This window comes from Trachypithecus francoisi, unplaced genomic scaffold (genome assembly GCF_009764315.1).
Source record: "Trachypithecus francoisi isolate TF-2019V2 unplaced genomic scaffold, Tfra_2.0 Lachesis_group5, whole genome shotgun sequence".
Taxonomy (NCBI): domain Eukaryota; kingdom Metazoa; phylum Chordata; class Mammalia; order Primates; family Cercopithecidae; genus Trachypithecus; species Trachypithecus francoisi.
Window position 1 is genome coordinate 69279411 of NW_022681470.1, and position 17067 is coordinate 69296477.

The following is a 17067-nucleotide window of genomic DNA, read 5'->3' on the forward strand; positions in this document are numbered from 1 at the left end:
GCCTGATGCTTAGCAGACATTTAATCAATGTAAGTTGTTAGCTTCTTTTGAGAAACAACTGGTGTGGGACTAAGATTATTGTTATCCTGATGTGCCTGTTGGTGCCATAGTCAGATCTTCACCCTGGGAACTTAGGGCCTCAACAGTACCATGACTGGGAACTTAGCTACAGTGGGGAGGGACCCAGAGATGCTGAGCTTAGTATATGCCTCCACTCCATTGGTCAAACTCACTCAATCTGAAAGGAGCTGGGTAATCAGTGAGTGCTTGATGGTGGTGATAAGAATCTGTCTATGGTGTAATTCAATTTTGTAGTCGTTATCTTTTCCATTTTAGTGTAGGGACCCACCCAATCAGACAGCTGCACAATGAAAATAAAGGCTGGGAATGCCAAGGTGTGTCACTGGTTGTAGTCCCACGCTAGCAAGGGGAAAGTCAGGTTGCAAAACCAGTGCTGCCTGCCTTCAGTGGAGAAACCATGTAGCCTCCCAAGCCTGCAGCTTCCCTGGGCCTCAGTTCCTTTCCTGGGCATCCTCCTTGGTGAGGTTTCTGGATCTCTGCAGGCACTGGTAGTTTTTGGTTTGGGTGCTCATATAAAACTCCTTACAAGAGTCTGTTAACACAATCCCTTTTTTTTTTTTTTTTTTTTTTTTTTTGAGATGGAGTCTCGCTCTGTCGCCCAGGCTGGGGAGCAGTGGCTGGATCTCAGCTCACTGCAAGTTCTGCCTCCCGGGTTTACGCCATTCTCCTGCCTCAGCCTCCCAAGTAGCTGGGACTACAGGCGCCCGCCACCTTGCCCAGCTAGTTTTTCGTATTTTTTTAGTACAGACAGGGTTTCACCATGTTAGCCAGGATGGTCTTGATCTCTTGACCTCGTGATCCACCTGTCTCGGCCTCCCAAAGTGCTGGGATTACAGGTGTTAACACAATCTTATCTGTCATTATTTGCATGTTAGTTCCTCAATAGATCCTATTTCTTTCTGTATTCCTGATGACCCTTACAAGAGCTCCTTTAGGTTCGGAAAAGGCAGAGTAGACCCTCTGGCCTTGCCCAGTGAGGACCTGGGCGGGTGGTGGTGGTAGTAGGGGGTCGGTAGACAAAGCCATCTTTAAGGAGGTGGCTTCTGCATCAGCCTTCATTGTGGGATTCCAGGCAGATGCCTTAAAATAGCTCTGCCACTAGCTGATCATTCAACCCCATTCACAAGGGCAAACCTTCTTCTGTCAGGGAGAAAAAGTTTAAACATACAGAGGGAGGTAACTGTTGCTGTAAGTAGACTTAAAGCAAGCAGAGGGGCACTAAGTCATCTCTAAACTTCCTTCCAGGTCTATGATTCTAAGATCTTAATTATCCTAACTGGGAAGGAGAGAAGAAAAGAAAAAACAAAAATTAGATGGCTTAGAAAGTGAGCAGAAAGTGTAAAGCTTGGAGATTTTTCTATTGAGATATGGCTGCATTTAGAGCCAGTTTTTAAGCATTGCCAGGTTCACCTTTCTAAAAGGCATTTAGAAATCTGCCACTATCAGATTTAAATCAGTTCACCAATATGGCTAATTGGTGTGATTTGAAAGTTGCAATGGGGCAAGTAAGCAGATTGGTTCTGGAGCCTCCACCCTTTGCTGTGCCTGGGTGCTACCTCCAGCAGGGTAGCATATTCCCAATTTTTGTGGTTTTGCAGTGGCCTCCTTTCCTAAGCCCACTGAGCATTTTCCTGTTCTTTTGCAAGGTGTTCTCTTTGTGTCAGGGTGTGGTGGAGCCACACAGGCCTGGCATGATATTCACCACTTGTTGCTTATGGAACTTGAACATATTTAACCTCTCTGACCATCAGTTTTCTCATCTGTAAAGTGAGACCACATTAACCTAGCTTATAGACTTACTATGAGAATTAAATGTATAGATGTGTAGATGATCATGTTTAGACTTATAATTGAAAAGCTTTCCAGTAGGTATCTTAGTCCGCTTTCTGTTGCTATAACTAAATATCTGAGACTAGATACTTTTTTTTTTTTTAAAGGAATTTATTTCTTACAGTTCTGGAGGCTGAGAAGTCCAGGGACAAAGGACTCCATCTAGTCAGGACCTTCTTGTTGTGGGGACTCTCTGCAGAGTCCCAAGGTAGCTTGGGACATCACGTGGTGAGGGGACTCATGAGAGAGAACCAACCTGGTTATAACAGACACACTCTTGTGATAACTAACCCACTCACACAATGATAACCTATTATCCATTAACCCAGGAATGGACTAGTCGATCCAATCATGAGGGCAGAACCCTCATGACTCAAGCATCTCGTAAAGGCCCCACCTCCTGATACTGTTTCATTGGGGAGTGAGTTTCAACAGGGGGATTTCAAAGGGGACAGTTTCAAACCATAACAGTAGCATTATGTGCATGTCCAGGTGTGCCATTTAGTAGCTGTGAGACCTTAAATTACTGTGCCTCAGTTTCTTTATCTGTAAAATAGAGATAATAATACTACCTACTTCAATGGTTTTTGATAATGATTAAATGAGTTAATATGTGTAAAATGCTTGGCATAGTAATTGGCAGATGGTGTGTACTATATCTTAGCTTTTCATATTATTATGCCACATACCCAGTCTAATACCCAGCACAGACGAACGTTAAAAAAAAAAAAAAAAAGTTTGAATCCCTGTGCTCTGACACCTTCCAAACTTGCTGCTGCTACTCAGGATCTCCTTCCTCTCTAGTTGTCCCGTTTAGCTGAGCCTCTCTCCAGCTTGTGTGAAGCCGAGTCTTGGTAGCTGCTGGGCAATTAGGCCTCCAAGGCCCATGTTTGGTGGCCTAGGTAGGCCAGGAGGCAAATTCAGAGGGGGCAGAAGGGGTGAGAACTACCTACAACTTTCACTGACTTCATGATTTCATTCCCTTTATTTGCTAGGGTTCTAGCCTCAGGACATACCAGAGAGGGAAGCCAGGGCGTGTGACTTTCAGGCCTTCTCAGGAAGCAGGCCTTCCTGAAGGGAGGAGTCCCTAAAACAGACTTGCACCTCTACATTTTGTCAGCCCTGGCATATGCTATAGGAGGTTCTGGGTTAGCTTCGATGGGGATGTTTTTTGAAGCCTGCAAACTGAAATAGGTGACAACTTCCAGTCCCAAGAATTTGGCTGGCTCTGCTTTGAACACAAAGCTTCCGCTTGCTGCTGAGGGCCACTGCATTCTGCCTGCCTTCCAGGGAGAGTTACTTCTGGAAGGCTGTCATGGAGGGAGGACAGCTAGGCTGCCGGGCCAGCTGCCCACTACGCTGGTTCAAACTGGCTGTGCTGGCTCAAAAAGGAAAAGACACTCTTACCAATCAGCAGAATCAATCACAGATTGGGAGCTTATACCCTTCGAAGGCGCAGTGGAGGGTAGAATGGGACAGAAGACAGAGCCCATGCCCTCAAGGAGTTTGCCAAGCTGGTGCAGGAAATTGAATCACTTAAAAAGTAAACTAATAATAGCAGAGTATTGAAGTCACCAGTTTGTCCTTGCAGGTATCAGTGACCTATAGCACTATTTAAACTCCTGTGGTTCTAGGTAAAACACACCTTCCTGGCAGAGGCATAATACTACCTATTCTATACCAAGCATTCTTCTAAAGCCTTTTTAATATATTATTTTGTTTAGTTTTCACAGTGACCTTTTGTAGTAGGTGTTGATCTCCTCGTTTTCAGAAGAGGAAACTCAGGATCCGAGAGGCAAAGGGACCAGCCAGAGATCCTCTAGGTAAGAGGTGATGGAACTAGGATCCAAAGCTGGGTTCTCTGGCTCTGGAGGCCATCCCTTCACCCTCCAGGTTAAACTAGCTGGAGCCAGGGAGGGCGGCTCTAAGAATCACACTGGAAAGAATTCCTTCCTCTCTGAGGTTGTGGGGAATCCACTATTGCCTGCTCCTGCCCTTGCTGACTAAAGGCCTCTTGTGTGTGTTGTATTCAGTGACTTGAGGGAGAATCTGCTCAGCTTGTCCACCCACCACCCAGGGTAGGAATCCCTCTCAGGGAAGGGGTCTCCTGCCTCCTCATAGGCTTTGGGCCACTCCCAGATGCTTGCTTTTAGGGGAGAAAAGGATACCAATCCAATCAGTTGTGACCAGGATGGTGGGAGTCACGTGGCATAGGGGAATCAAATGGTTCCCTGCAACCATCTGATTGTTAGGAAGAGCTTGCCTAGTGCATGCATCTACAAAGAAGAATGTGACAGCTCCTCCTCCCTACTTATGCTGAATTGCTGCCGGCTGTGCACTCAGAAGCCTTAAAAAACATACATGTTTGCACATAGTATATTTATAAGATTGTTAATAGTGAAAAATAAATGTAACTATCCAGCCATAGGTGATATACCTAAACAACAGATTACCATATAACTGTTAAAATCAATGCTATATAGGTATACTTATTAACATAGAAAGATGTTTTTTCAGTATGTTGCTAAATGTCAGGATCAACTTGAAAAACAGAATGAGGCCGGGCGCGGTGGCTCAAGCCTGTAATCCCAGCACTTTGGGAGGCCGAGACGGGCGGATCACGAGGTCAGGAGATCGAGACCATCCTGGCTAACACGGTGAAACCCCGTCTCTACTAAAAAATACAAAAAACTAGCCGGGCGAGGTGGCGGGCGCCTGTAGTCCCAGCTGCTCGGGAGGCTGAGGCAGGAGAATGGCGTGAACCCGGGAGGCGGAGCTTGCCGTGAGCTGAGATCCGGCCACTGCACTCCAGCCTGGGCGACAGAGCGAGACTCCGTCTCAAAAAAAAAAAAAAAAAAAAAAAAAAAAAAAAAAAAAAGAAAAACAGAATGAATAGTCTGATCCTATTTTCAGAAGGAAAAATGTATATGTGTGTATAGAAAAACATTTTCATTTATATATCAACATATTAATAGAGGTTGTCTCTGATAGGAAGGATTTTAGGTTATTTAAGTTCTTTTTGCTTATGTGTATTTACATTTTTCTACAGTAAATATATATTTCTTATGTAATAAACCTGTTATTTTTAAAAGATCTAATGATGTTAGAAATAATCTTAATTTTATAAAAAGAATCATCTCACCTTAAATACGAGAAAACAAAATATCTGAATTTCTTGTTCTTTCTCTCTTTTTTCCCCTTGTTTTTGGTGGAAAGCAAATAGTATTCATTGTGGAGAATGATTCTAGGCTAGTAATTTACCTTAGAGCCATGGCATATGAGAGCTGGAAGAGATTTTAGGGATCATTTAGCCCAATTCCTTATTTAGCAGATGAGGAAACTGGACCAAGAGGCTTAGGTAGTTCTATAAATGCTCAGTAGCAAAACTTTGGTAGGAATCCAGGTCCTTGGACACAGTCCAGGGCATTTTCTTTCCTTTTTCTCTTTTTCTTTCTTTGTGTGTGTGCGTGTGTGTGTGTGTGTGTGTGTGTGTGTGTGTGTGTGTTTTGAGACGGAGTCTTGCTCTGTCGCCCAGGCTGGAGTGCAGTGGCATGATCTCAGTTCACTGCAACCTCTGCCTCCTAGGTTCAAGTGATTCTCCTGGGACTACACGCATGTAACACCACGCCTGGTTCATTTTTTATATTTTTAGTAGAGACGGGGTTTCACCGTGTTAGCCAGGATGGTCTCAAACTCCTGACCTCAGGTGATCCGTCCGCCTTGGCCTCCCAAAGTGCTGGGATTACAGGCGTGAGCCACCGCACCTGGCCCAGTCCAGGGCATTTTCCACACCATCATGACAAGCTGTTATATTTGCCTCATTGACACATAGAGAGGCTTGGAATCATTTCAAGTGGAGGTACCAACTCTAAGAATAGAAAAGGTTGTCATGCTAACCAATTACTCTGCTTCAGTCACTATTCTTCTGAGAGGAAAACATGGGTTTTAACTGATTGCAGATCCAATGTTGAGAGTTACGACATTGTGATGGGTGCTGGGAAAATAATTCTTACAGACCCTGCTAGAAGTCTCCTACCTAGAAATCGTATATGTGATTCCACATGAAGGCAGAGGCCAGGCCACAAGGGTTTTTCCATGTCCCCTCCTCTTCTTCAGCTGTTGGGTCATAAATGCTGCTTGGGATATTTTCATTCCTCTTCCAAACATTTATCTTTCTGAAAAGTAGAGTAGTGATAGTTGTTCAAAGCCGGCATACCATAAACGTCGCTCTTAACCCTTTTGTGAAACCAGTTTTGAGATGCTGCACTGATCACATTACTTTGTCAACTCTCCCGGAGAATCCTTGGCATTAACTGTATTGCATCGGTTAAGACTTTTGGCTACACACATCAGAAATTCCCCTTGAACTAGTTTAGTAAAAGAGGGAATGTATTAGCTTATGGAATCCATAGAAAGGTTGAGTATCCAAACTAAGAAAAGGTCAGGAAAACATGGAGCTGGGCCTCAGGAACCACAAGCACCAGGGACTTCACTGTGCCGGCCTTTGTCTCTACTGTACATCTCTTTCTCACTCATGGTTGCTTCATTTCTCTTTTACTGCAGACAGGCTGTCTCCATTTCCATGGCCATATTTCCATAGGACAGTTTCTATCATCAGAGATGAACTTAGCTGATCTTTCACTTGTTCTAAGTTAAGAAATCCCAATGGGAGGGCCAATATGTGTTCCAGCTGTGACCAGGTTCTGGGTCATCTAAGAACATGATGTTTCCAACATGAACACATTGTCTAGGGGAAAAGCAGGTCTTAGAAGATTGGGAGGTAGTGGGCTAAGACCAGGATATCCTTCACCCCTAGCTACTCCTTAGAGATAATAAGTTTGATGAGGAGGCAGAACAATTAGATGATGAGTGAGAATTCTTAAGAAGTGAAAATAAAAATCCTGCGAGTGGGCTGTGCCTGGCCAGGGACATCCATTTTTACAATGTTTTGACATCCAGTGAAAAAATAATTGCAGTGAATCTCTCCCTGACTTGGCCCCCAAAGAGGCCAACCTAGGTATTTTAAGACCTGAGTCAAGTTTGAAGAACTGTGCTGTCTCTTCCCAACCTTCTCTTCAGAGAACTAAACCACGGGGGTAACAATCCTGTAATTTTGACCATATTTATAAATCCTTGATCCTTTATGCAGTGCGTTTTTTCTACTCTGCGCTTAGTCTGAATGTTGCTATTTTCACAGAGGAAATCAGAGGAAAGAGACTATAATTATAGGTCAAACACCAGCTCCGGAAACAGTGAAGGCAGCAGAGAGCCTATGGCTCCCTACCCTCTTCCGGGTTACACCCTAGACATCTCCCACTTCTTTCCTGGAGCCTAGGTCAGCTCTTCGCCTCTTTATCTTCATATCTTTTGCTCTCTTGTTTGCCAGTCCAGCATATCACGAGACAAAAAGGGAAAGTTATAACCAAAAGCCAGTGAGTTAAAACTGCACGATCCTTGGGCAAGCCTGCCTGTTGGAGATAATTCAAATGGAAAAGAAAAGACAAAAAAACCCACAACATTTCAGGTCATTGGTCTTTTTAAACAGACCGCCGGCAATATTTACTCCTCCTGAAATAGCACAGTCACATGAAATAAAACCGTGTTCGGTAAAGCCTGCAAAACAAAAGGACAATTTACAGGCTGGCATGCTCACTGAGGGCCCTCTGTTTACCAGCCGGATCAGGGCTCTGTTTCCGGGCTCTCCTAGCCACCTTCTGCCCAAACCTGCTGGAGAGCTGTGGGGGTCAAGGTCAGATTTTCTTGGAGACCCTCCCCAACTCTTTTCCCCTTAAATAATTTAGAAAGGCAGGTTGAGAGTTGGGAACAGGGCTGTGAAGAGTATGTGACTGATGTGGCCTCTACTAGAGAAGCCCAGGTTGTGAATGTCACAGGAAGAGCTGCTAATGGTGTCTGTCCTTGTCCAGCATGGTCACCTCTGTTTCCTATTTGTTCTTTACTCCTTACTTCTTAATGCATTTACCTCCCCCAGACCTCACCCAGACCGCTGCCTTCTCTCTCTCTCATCCATTTTCCTCTGTTGTCCCCCCTCACTCTATCTTGTATTCCCCTTTTGCCTTCTCTCCTGACCTTAGTTCTGCCACGGACCCTTCATGGACCTTTATTGATTAGTCCAGCTGTTGCCTGGAAGGTCCAAAGTAGCTGTTAATGGTGGGGTTAATGAATGTACAGTCACAGGCCAGATCTGGGGTCATGGTGAATTCCCACTGAGACTGAGACTTCATTGAGGATGCAAGGGAACCTTCTCAGTCTCATTCTTTGAATGTTTTCCTCTCCATTACCTGATATTTCTTTGTAAAAATCAAAAAACTATTTAAAATAATACATTATACCTTGTTTCTCAAAGTCTTTTTATATCCGTTGATATCATCTTTACATCAGCCTTGGGAGGGAGGCAAAGCAACTGAGGAAAGAGAAAAACAAAGAAGTTCGGCAGCATTCCCAAGTTAGTTACAGAGCTATGTTCTCTGCTCCCTGGGTTCTCCTGAAGCAGGAGAATCTCTTGAACCCAGGAGGCAGAGGTTGCAGCGAGCCAAGATCGTGCCACTGCACTCCAGCCTGGGTGACGGAGCGAGACTCCATAAAAAAAAAAAAAAGAAGAAGAAGAAGAAGAAGAAGAAGAAGAAGAAGAAGAAGAAGAAGGAAGAAGAAGGAAGAAGAAGGAAGAAGAAGAAGAAAGAAAGAAGAAAGAAGAAGAAGAAAGAAAATAAGATTCATTCCAGACACCAGAGAGGGAGCCTCCTCCAACACCCAGGGTGAGAAGTACAACATTATCATGCATCCCTGGCTTATCAAACACTGGACACTAACAAAGTGAAACAATCAACTTCGTCACCTGGAACTTCATGAAGCAGATTTCCCTGAGTGTCTGTGTTTCCTTTTTTTTTTTTGAAATGAAGTTTTGCTCTTGTCACCCAGGCTGGAGTGGAGTGCAGTGGTGCAATCTCGGCTCACTGCAACCTCCACCTCCCAGGTTCAAGCAGTTCTCCTGCTTCAGCCTCCCAAATAGCTGGGATTACAGGTGTGCGCCACCACACATGGCTAATTTTTGTAGTTTTAGTAGAGATGGGGTTTCACTATGTTGGCCAAGCTGGTCTTGAGCTCCTGACCTCAGGTGATCCACCCACCTCGGCCTCCCAAAGTGTTGGGATTACAGGCCTAAGCCAATGCACCTGGCCTGTGTTTCCTTTCTTTACGTCAACCATCTAGCAGTTACTGGTTTCATTTTCTTTTGCACATGTCAAAGTATGTACAGTAAGTGGAAGAGTTAGCCAGAGATGTATATAATGTGCTCTTATTTTTTCAAATGATTCAAAAGAAAATTATGACTGTAAAAAGTTACTTTTAGGCCTCTAGTGGAGCTTCTCTCTCTTTCCTTCTCTCTCTTTCTCTCTGTCCGTCTATCTATTACAGATACTAAGTGCTCAGCACTGTGATGTAGGAGGTTCTGATATATTTGTTGGAAAAAGAAACCTCAAGAATCAGCATAGCAGAAATGTGTGCTTTCACTTCTAACAGCCAGCACCTGCATCTCTGTGTCAAAGGGCTGATCTCAGGCTGCCAGGATCCCCTTTGCATGAAGGCACAGAGAGCTGAAGGGTCTGGATTTTACACACCCAGAGAGAAGGCCTTACCCACTGACTGACAGGTGCAGTAAGTAAACACCCCACTCTGAGGTCTCACTTACACTGTCACTGCCCTGTGGGACTGAGCTCAAGTTACCCTCTGTGGGATTTCACTTGATTCCATATCCTTTTCTGGATTCCACATATTCCTCATTCCACCTTCCCATACCCCTACTGGTTTTTCCTGGGAACACATCCTAAAAAAATCACTTCTACACCAACTCTTGTCTTAAGATGTGCTTCTGAGGGAACCTAGCTGAAGACAGGGAGTTTGTTTTGTCTTGGGCTCCCTCCCAACCCAAGTCTCTAGGATCAGAGTGAGTGAGAGAGATGGGGAAATGGAAGTGCAGGCCTGTCTTCAGACACCAGAAAGAGACATAATTAAAAGCTGAAGATGGTGCCTTCCTAAGGACCCAGGTGATATAGTTTGGATGTCCCTTCCAAATTTTATGTTGAGATGTAATTCCCAGTGTTGGAGGTGGGGCCTGGTGGGAGGTCTTTGGGTCATCGGGGAGAATCCCTCATGGCTTGGTGCTGTCCTAGTGATAGAGAGTTCTCATGAGATTTGGTTGTTTAAAAGTGTGTGGCACCTCCCCTGGCTCTCTCTCTTGCTCCTGCTCTCGCCATGTGAGGCACCTGCACCGGCTCTGCCTTCCACCATGATTGTAAATCTCCTGCAGCCCTCACCAGAAGCAGATGGCAGCACCATGCTCCTTGTACTGTCTGCAGAAGTGTGAGCCAATCAAACTTCTTTTCTTTATAAATTACCCAGCCTCAGGGTTTTTTGTTTTTTGTTTGTTTGTTTGTTTGTTTGTTTTTATAGTAATGCAAGAATGGCCTAATACCATTCTCAAGGGCAGCACTCAAGCAGGGAGAGACAGTGTCCCCATGTCTGCACAGAATATATCTCTAATGCAGAGAGGAGAGGACTGATGGGAACTGAGTATCATTTGACACCTCAGGGTTTGCAGTTTGAAGAATATCAGGAGATGAAACCCATGTGGGAAAATGACATCCTCTGGGATGTCATCCTTGGGGCAGAGGGAGCAGCTTTGAGGCCTTTCTTCCAGGTGGTTTCTGGGGGGCAGATGTGCATGAGCAGACTTAGGCCTGAGTGCATGAGAACCATCATCTGGGATGCCCAGAAATACCTGGAAGAATGAATGAAGCACTGATACATACAACCACATAGATGCACCTTGACAGCATGTTAAGGCAAGAAGCCAGTCATAAAAGGCCATATATTGTTTGGTTCCATTTATATGAAATGTCCAGAACGGACAAAGCCATGGAGACAGAAAGCAAATTAATGGTTGCCAGAGGTTGGGAGGAGATGGGAATTAATGGGAAGTGACTATTTCATGGGTAGGGGTGTCTTTTTCAGTGATGAAAATATTTTGGAACTAGATAGTGGTGATGGTTGCACAGAGTTGTGAAATACTAAAAGCCACTGAATTGTACACCTTAAAATGGTACATTTTATGATGTGTAATTACATACATAAACCTCAATTTTAGAAAAGAAAGAACTGGGAAATTTGAGGTGGCAGAAGAACAGCTGAGGTCTTGATTCACATAAGGAAGTTGCAAGTTAGTAAAATATTTATTATTAATGCTACTTTCTCTTCATTTATTGCCTGAATTGTTTCTCATTTGCCTGGTGATGATTGGGATCATCTGTGTTACAGGAGACAGTATATAATTCAGTGCTAAGTTGTGCAGCACACATTCTAAGTGTGGAAGGTGGGTTGTATAGATCACATACTATACAACCTCTGTGTCTGTACATGGTAGTCCTGGTCAGTTACATATTTCTGCAGACTTCGACACAGGATCTCCATACACCAAGAAAGAATGCTAGATGGCCGGGCGCGGTGGCTCAAGCCTGTAATCCCAGCACTTTGGGAGGCCGAGACGGGCGGATCATGAGGTCAGGAGATCGAGACCATCCTGGCTAACACGGTGAAACCCCGTCTCTACTAAAAAATACAAAAAACTAGCCGGGCGATTTGGTGGGCGCCTGTAGTCCCAGCTACTCGGGAGGCTGAGGCAGGAGAATGGCGTAAACCCAGGAGGCGGAGCTTGCAGTGAGCTGAGATTCGGCCACTGCACTCCAGCCTGGGCACGAGACTCCGTCTCAAAAAAAAAAAAAAAAAAAAAAAGAATGCTAGATACGTTCTTCTAATTGTTTCTATGGAGTGCAGTGGCGAGATCTTGGCCCACTGCAACCTCCGCCTCTTGAGTTGAAGCAATTTTCCTGTCTCAGCCTCTTCAAGTAGTTGGAACTATAGGCACACTCCTGACTAATTTTTTTTTGCATTTTTAGTAGAGATGGGGTTTCACCATGTTGGCCAGGCTGGTCTCGAATTCCTTGCCTCAAGTGATCCACCCGACTCAGCCTCCCAAAGTGCTGGGATTACAGGCATGAGCCACCACACCCAACCTGAGACCATGTCTTTTTAAGCAAAGGGATTCTCCCTTTCTTTGCTGCCTTAAGTTGGGGAGCTATAAGTTCTTCCTGATGCTGTACTCTCCCTACCTGACTCCAAACTGGGTGTATAACAGGGGCCTGGCACCAGTGCTCACCTATGAGAGTCTTCAACCTTGGATAGGGTTCTGTTCTGTTTGCTACGGATCTCCCCAGATTCTTCTCCAAATGTCAGGGTTGGTACATGGGTCCAAAGATTTGCCTCATTTCTGAGGCAACAGAGAAGCAGGTTTGATTTCTGGAAGTCATTGTGGCATCTGATATTTCTTGGTCACAATACATTCTAACATGGAGTAGGCTAATTATGATAATACATTTGGTGTAAAACTATAGTGAAAGTGCAGTCTAAGCACTAAGGCCAGTTCAAAAGTCATTACAAGTTTTCTTTTTCAGTGAAAGAAACAGGAAGTTCTAATTAAAATGTAGGATTTCGCTCCATCCATCCAGTTCTTCTAGCATTTCCTAAGCTTTTGGGATTAAAAGTAAATCATTTTCTGACAGTAGTTAGACAGTTCCTTTTCCTCTGAACAGCATGGTCTGAAAGATAGTTAACTTCCCAGCATTCTTCTGTGTGTTGTGCGGTGGGTCCAGCCCTCTGCTACTCACCTCCACACTTCCACCCAGCGAGAGAAATCAGCCTAGATGGGTCTCTCTTCCATGGCCTGCAGTTCATAAGGGGGTCTGTCTCCAGACATCCAGGTTGGGTGTTTACTTAAAGGCTTGGATGGATAGGATGCCACTTTCTTATTCCAGAGCTGGTGGAGTGCCTGTTCCACTACTGGCTGTGAGCCAGAGATGGCCTACAGTCTAAACATTCCCACTATGTAGGCATGTTTTCAATGTCCCTGAGCTTGGGTCACATCTGAATTCAGAGTTTCTGCCTCCTGAGGGAGTATATGTGGTTGTGTCTGTATGTTGGTGCGGTTTGTATATGCATATTATGGGCTGGAGTGTTTGTGTGTATGTATGGGTGTATTCTGGGAGTTAGAGTGGCTAAGTGTATATATAAAAATTGGTATTTATTGTGAAACAGTCAAACAGTAAAGAAAAATATAAGTTAAAAAACCATAAAGTATCACTTTAGTGACATTTTCCCATGTATTTCTTTTTTTTTTTTTTTTTTTGAGACGGAGTCTCGCTCTGTTGCCCAGGCTGGAGTGCGGTGGCCGGATCTCAGCTCACTGCAAGCTCCACCTCCCGGGTTTACGCCATTCTCCTGCCTCAGCCTCCCAAGTAGCTGGGACTACAGGCGCCCGCCACCTCGCCCGGCTTGTTTTTTGTATTTTTTTAGTAGAGACGGGGTTTCACCGTGTTAGCCAGGATGGTCTCGATCTCCTGACCTCATGATCCGCCCATCTCGGCCTCCCAAAGTGCTGGGATTACAGGCTTGAGCCACCGCGCCCGGCCTTCCCATGTATTTCTACACACACACACACACACACACACACACACACACACACACAGATGTAATTCTCCATAAGTGGTATCAATATATTAGAAGGCTGTTTTCTAAGCTAATAATAATAACAATGGAGAGTGAGTGCTTGCTGTGTGCTAAGTATTGTGCTGGTCCCTTGTCCCTTGATATAGATTAACCTCACTTAATTCTCATGGCCACTTTATGAGGTAGGTACTATCACTATTCCCATTTTACAGATGAGAAGACTAAGCCAGAGAGAGAGTAGATAAGGTTAGTCTCAAGTGGGTGGCCACACAACTAGTAAGGGAGCAGAACTGGGATTTGGATTCATCTTACTCTGGGGACTCTGTTCTTGACCACTGCTTGACAGAACCAGGTGACAGTAGGCAGCACAGCTGGGCAGAGGTCATTCTTTCATCATTTACTGAGTGCCTGACATGGACTAGGCCATGGGGGTAAAAATATGTACAAGACACAGATCTTCTTGAGGCTCAACGTCTTTTGAAGAAGACAAATGTGTAAGTACATGATTGCAAATCAGAGCAATTAGGCAAATTACAAAGAGAACAAAAGAGAATCCATTAATACTACCTGGGGAAATTGTAGAGATAACATTGTAACTGTCTCAAAGGAAAAGGAGGAGCTGTTTGTCAGGGAGTTAAGGTTGGGTGGGATGGGAAGGAAGGGGAAAAGGCCACTTTAGGCTGAGCAAATAACATGTGCAAGGGTATTGAAAATCTCGTGTGTGTGGTGTAGATGCAGGTAAAGAGTAAGGGAAGGTCTTTGGCTCACACCTGTAATCCCAGCGCTTTGGGAGGCCGAGGCATGTGGATCACCTGAGGTCAGGAGTTTGAGACCAGCCTGGCCAACGTGGTGAAACCCCATCTCTACTAAAAATACAAAAAATTAGCCAGGTGTGGTGGTGGGCACCAGTAAGCCCAGCTACTCGGGAGGCTGAGGCAGAAGAATCGCTTGAACCTGGGAGGTGGAAGTTGCAGTGAGCCGAGATTGCACCACTGCACTCCAGCCTGGGCGACAGTGAGACTCTGTCTCAAAAAAAAAAAAAAAAAAGAGTAAGGGAAGAGTGGCTCACAGATGGGCATGTAAACTGAGAAGGGTCTGGCTGCTCCACTGAGGATGTTGGTCCCTATTGTATAGGCAGAGGGGAACCACTGGAGGTGCTTGAGCAGGACAGTTGCATCATCATTGCGGTGCTTTAAAAGAACAATTAGACAGCAGTCTGGAGGAAGATTCAGAGTGGAGTGGGATTGGAGTAGAGAAAGTGGTTCTGCATACAAAGATACAAGGGTTCTCAGTATTGACTGCCCATGACAATCACCTAAAGAAGTTTTAAAAAAATACCCAAGTGCAGGCCAAACCCTCAGAGACTTTGATTCAGTTAGTCTGGGTTGAGGCTGGGAAAATGGTAGTCTTTAAAAGCTCCCCAGGTGATTCTAGAGTGCCACCAAGGTCAGGACCACATCACTACATGGCAGTGCTTAAAAACACAAGCTCTTGTCTCCACAACTTACCAGAAAGCAGGAGATCTTGGGCATGCTTAGTTGTTTTTTTTGTTGTTGTTTGTTTGTTTTCAGACGAAGTCTCGCTCTTGTCCCCCAGGCTAGAGTGCAATGGCGAGATCTCGGCTCATTGCAACCTCCGCCTCCTAGGTTCAAGCGATTCTCCTTCCTCAGCCTCCTGAGTAGCTGGGATTACAGGTGTGTGCCACCACGCCCAGCTAATTTTTGTATTTTTAGTAGAGGCAGGGTTTCACAATGTTGGCCAGGCTAGTCTCGAACTCCTGACCTCAGGTGATCCGCCCACCTTGGCCTCCGAAAGTGCTGGGATTACAGGCATGAGCCACTGCGCCCAGCCAGTTACTTAGTATTTTTAAGCCTTTGGTTTTCTCACCTATAAAATGGGGATATAATAGTTACCCCATTGATTAGTAATTATGGTATAATATTTATTGTAAAACAGTCAAACAAAAAGGAAAAATCTAAGGTATATGTATGGTTTGAATATCCCCTTGAAAACTCATGTTGAAATTTAATTGCCATTGGCAAAAATATCTGTTTAATTGCAATTAAACAGTTTAAGAGGTAAAACCTTTATTTTTTATTTATTTGAGATGGGGTCTCACTCTCTTGACCAGGCTGGAGTGCAATGGTGTAATCACGGCTCATTGTAGCCTTGACCTCTGAGGTTCAAGCAACTCTCCCATCTCAGCCTCCCAACTGAGACTGGGACCACAGATGCACATCACTATACGTGGCTAATTTTCACTTTTTTTCTCTCTCTCTCTCTTTTTTTTTTTTTTTGTAGAAACAGGGTCTTGCTACGTTGCTCAGGATGGTCTCATAGAGATAGAACCTTTAAGAGGTGATTAAGTTATGGCTGCATCTTTGTAAATAGATTAATGCTGTTATCATGGGAGTGGGCTATTTATCATGGGAATAGGCTCCTTATAAAAGGATAAATTTAGTCCCCATCTTTCTCTTTGTCTCACAGACTCTCTTGCCCTTCTGCCATGGGATAATGCAACACAAAGCCCTTGCTGGATGCTGGTGCCGTGCTCTTGCTCTTCCCAGCCTCCAGAACCATGAACCAAATAAATTTCTGTTCTTTATTAACTACCCAGTCTGTGGTATCTTTTTATAGCAGCAGAAAACAGATGTAGTTGGTATATAAGGATTTGAGCACTGTTTCTGACACAGAGTAAGCACTCAATATATAGCAGCTATCATTATTGCACTGCAGTTACTCAGGAAAGAGATGATAAGGATTGGAACTAAGTCAGAGGCAGGGGAGATTGCAAGAAGATTATGAATTATCCAGATATTTCAAGAGTGAAAAGAGGGGTCTTGATGAACAATTAGGTAGAGGGTAAGTGAGGAAAAGAGAACTCCACGATTTCAAGCTTGAACAACTCGAGAGATGTTGATGCCATCACTGAGTTTGGAGGAACAGGGATAGGAATAAAGCAAGGGGATAAGAAGTAAGTATTGGGATGGAGAAAATAAGTTGGATTAGATGTACTGAGTTGGAGGTACCTGTGGGTCATCGGGTGGAGACATCCAGCAGGAAGTTGGCATGATGGTCTGAACTCAAGAGAGAGTTCTGGGCTGGAGATATTTTTTTGGGGAGCCATGAACATATGAGTGGAAAGTTGAAGCTATAAAAGTAGATAATGGACTGGGTGAGGTGGCTCAAGCCTGTAATCCCAGCACTTTGGGAGGCCCAGGGGATCACCTGAGGTCAGGAGTTCAAGACCAGCTTGACCAATATGGAGAAACCCCATCTCTACTAAAAATACAAAATTAGCTGAGCGTGGTGGCGCATGCCTGTAATCCCAGCTACTAGGGAGGCTGAGGCAGAAGAATCACTTGAACCTAGGAGGCAGAGGTTGCAGTGAACCAAGATTATACCATTGCATTCCAGCCTGGGCAACAGAAGCGAAACTCCATCTCAAAAAAAAAAAACAAAAAATACAAAAACAAAAAGTAGATTCTCAAAGGGAGTCTATTAGTGAGAATAGATGAAGGTTGAGTTTAGAACATGGGAAATGTCCAAATATAAGGGGTGGATGAAAAGAAAAGGAATCTG

General features: G+C 44.5%; 1 long non-coding RNA gene across 2 annotated transcripts in view; it reads left to right on the forward strand.

Annotated features, from left to right (window-relative positions):
- The window catches only part of LOC117075328, a 68363-nt gene extending 51628 nt beyond the window's left edge, over positions 1–16735 (forward strand). The window contains exon 3 of one of the 2 annotated variants that reach the window (XR_004433968.1): positions 15973–16735. This is a non-coding gene — a long non-coding RNA (uncharacterized LOC117075328). Of the gene's footprint in view, positions 1–3635; positions 3729–15972 lie in introns of those variants that run through there. The other variant, XR_004433969.1, reaches the window with a different exon arrangement.
- The last annotated feature ends 332 nt before the right edge of the window (positions 16736–17067 follow it).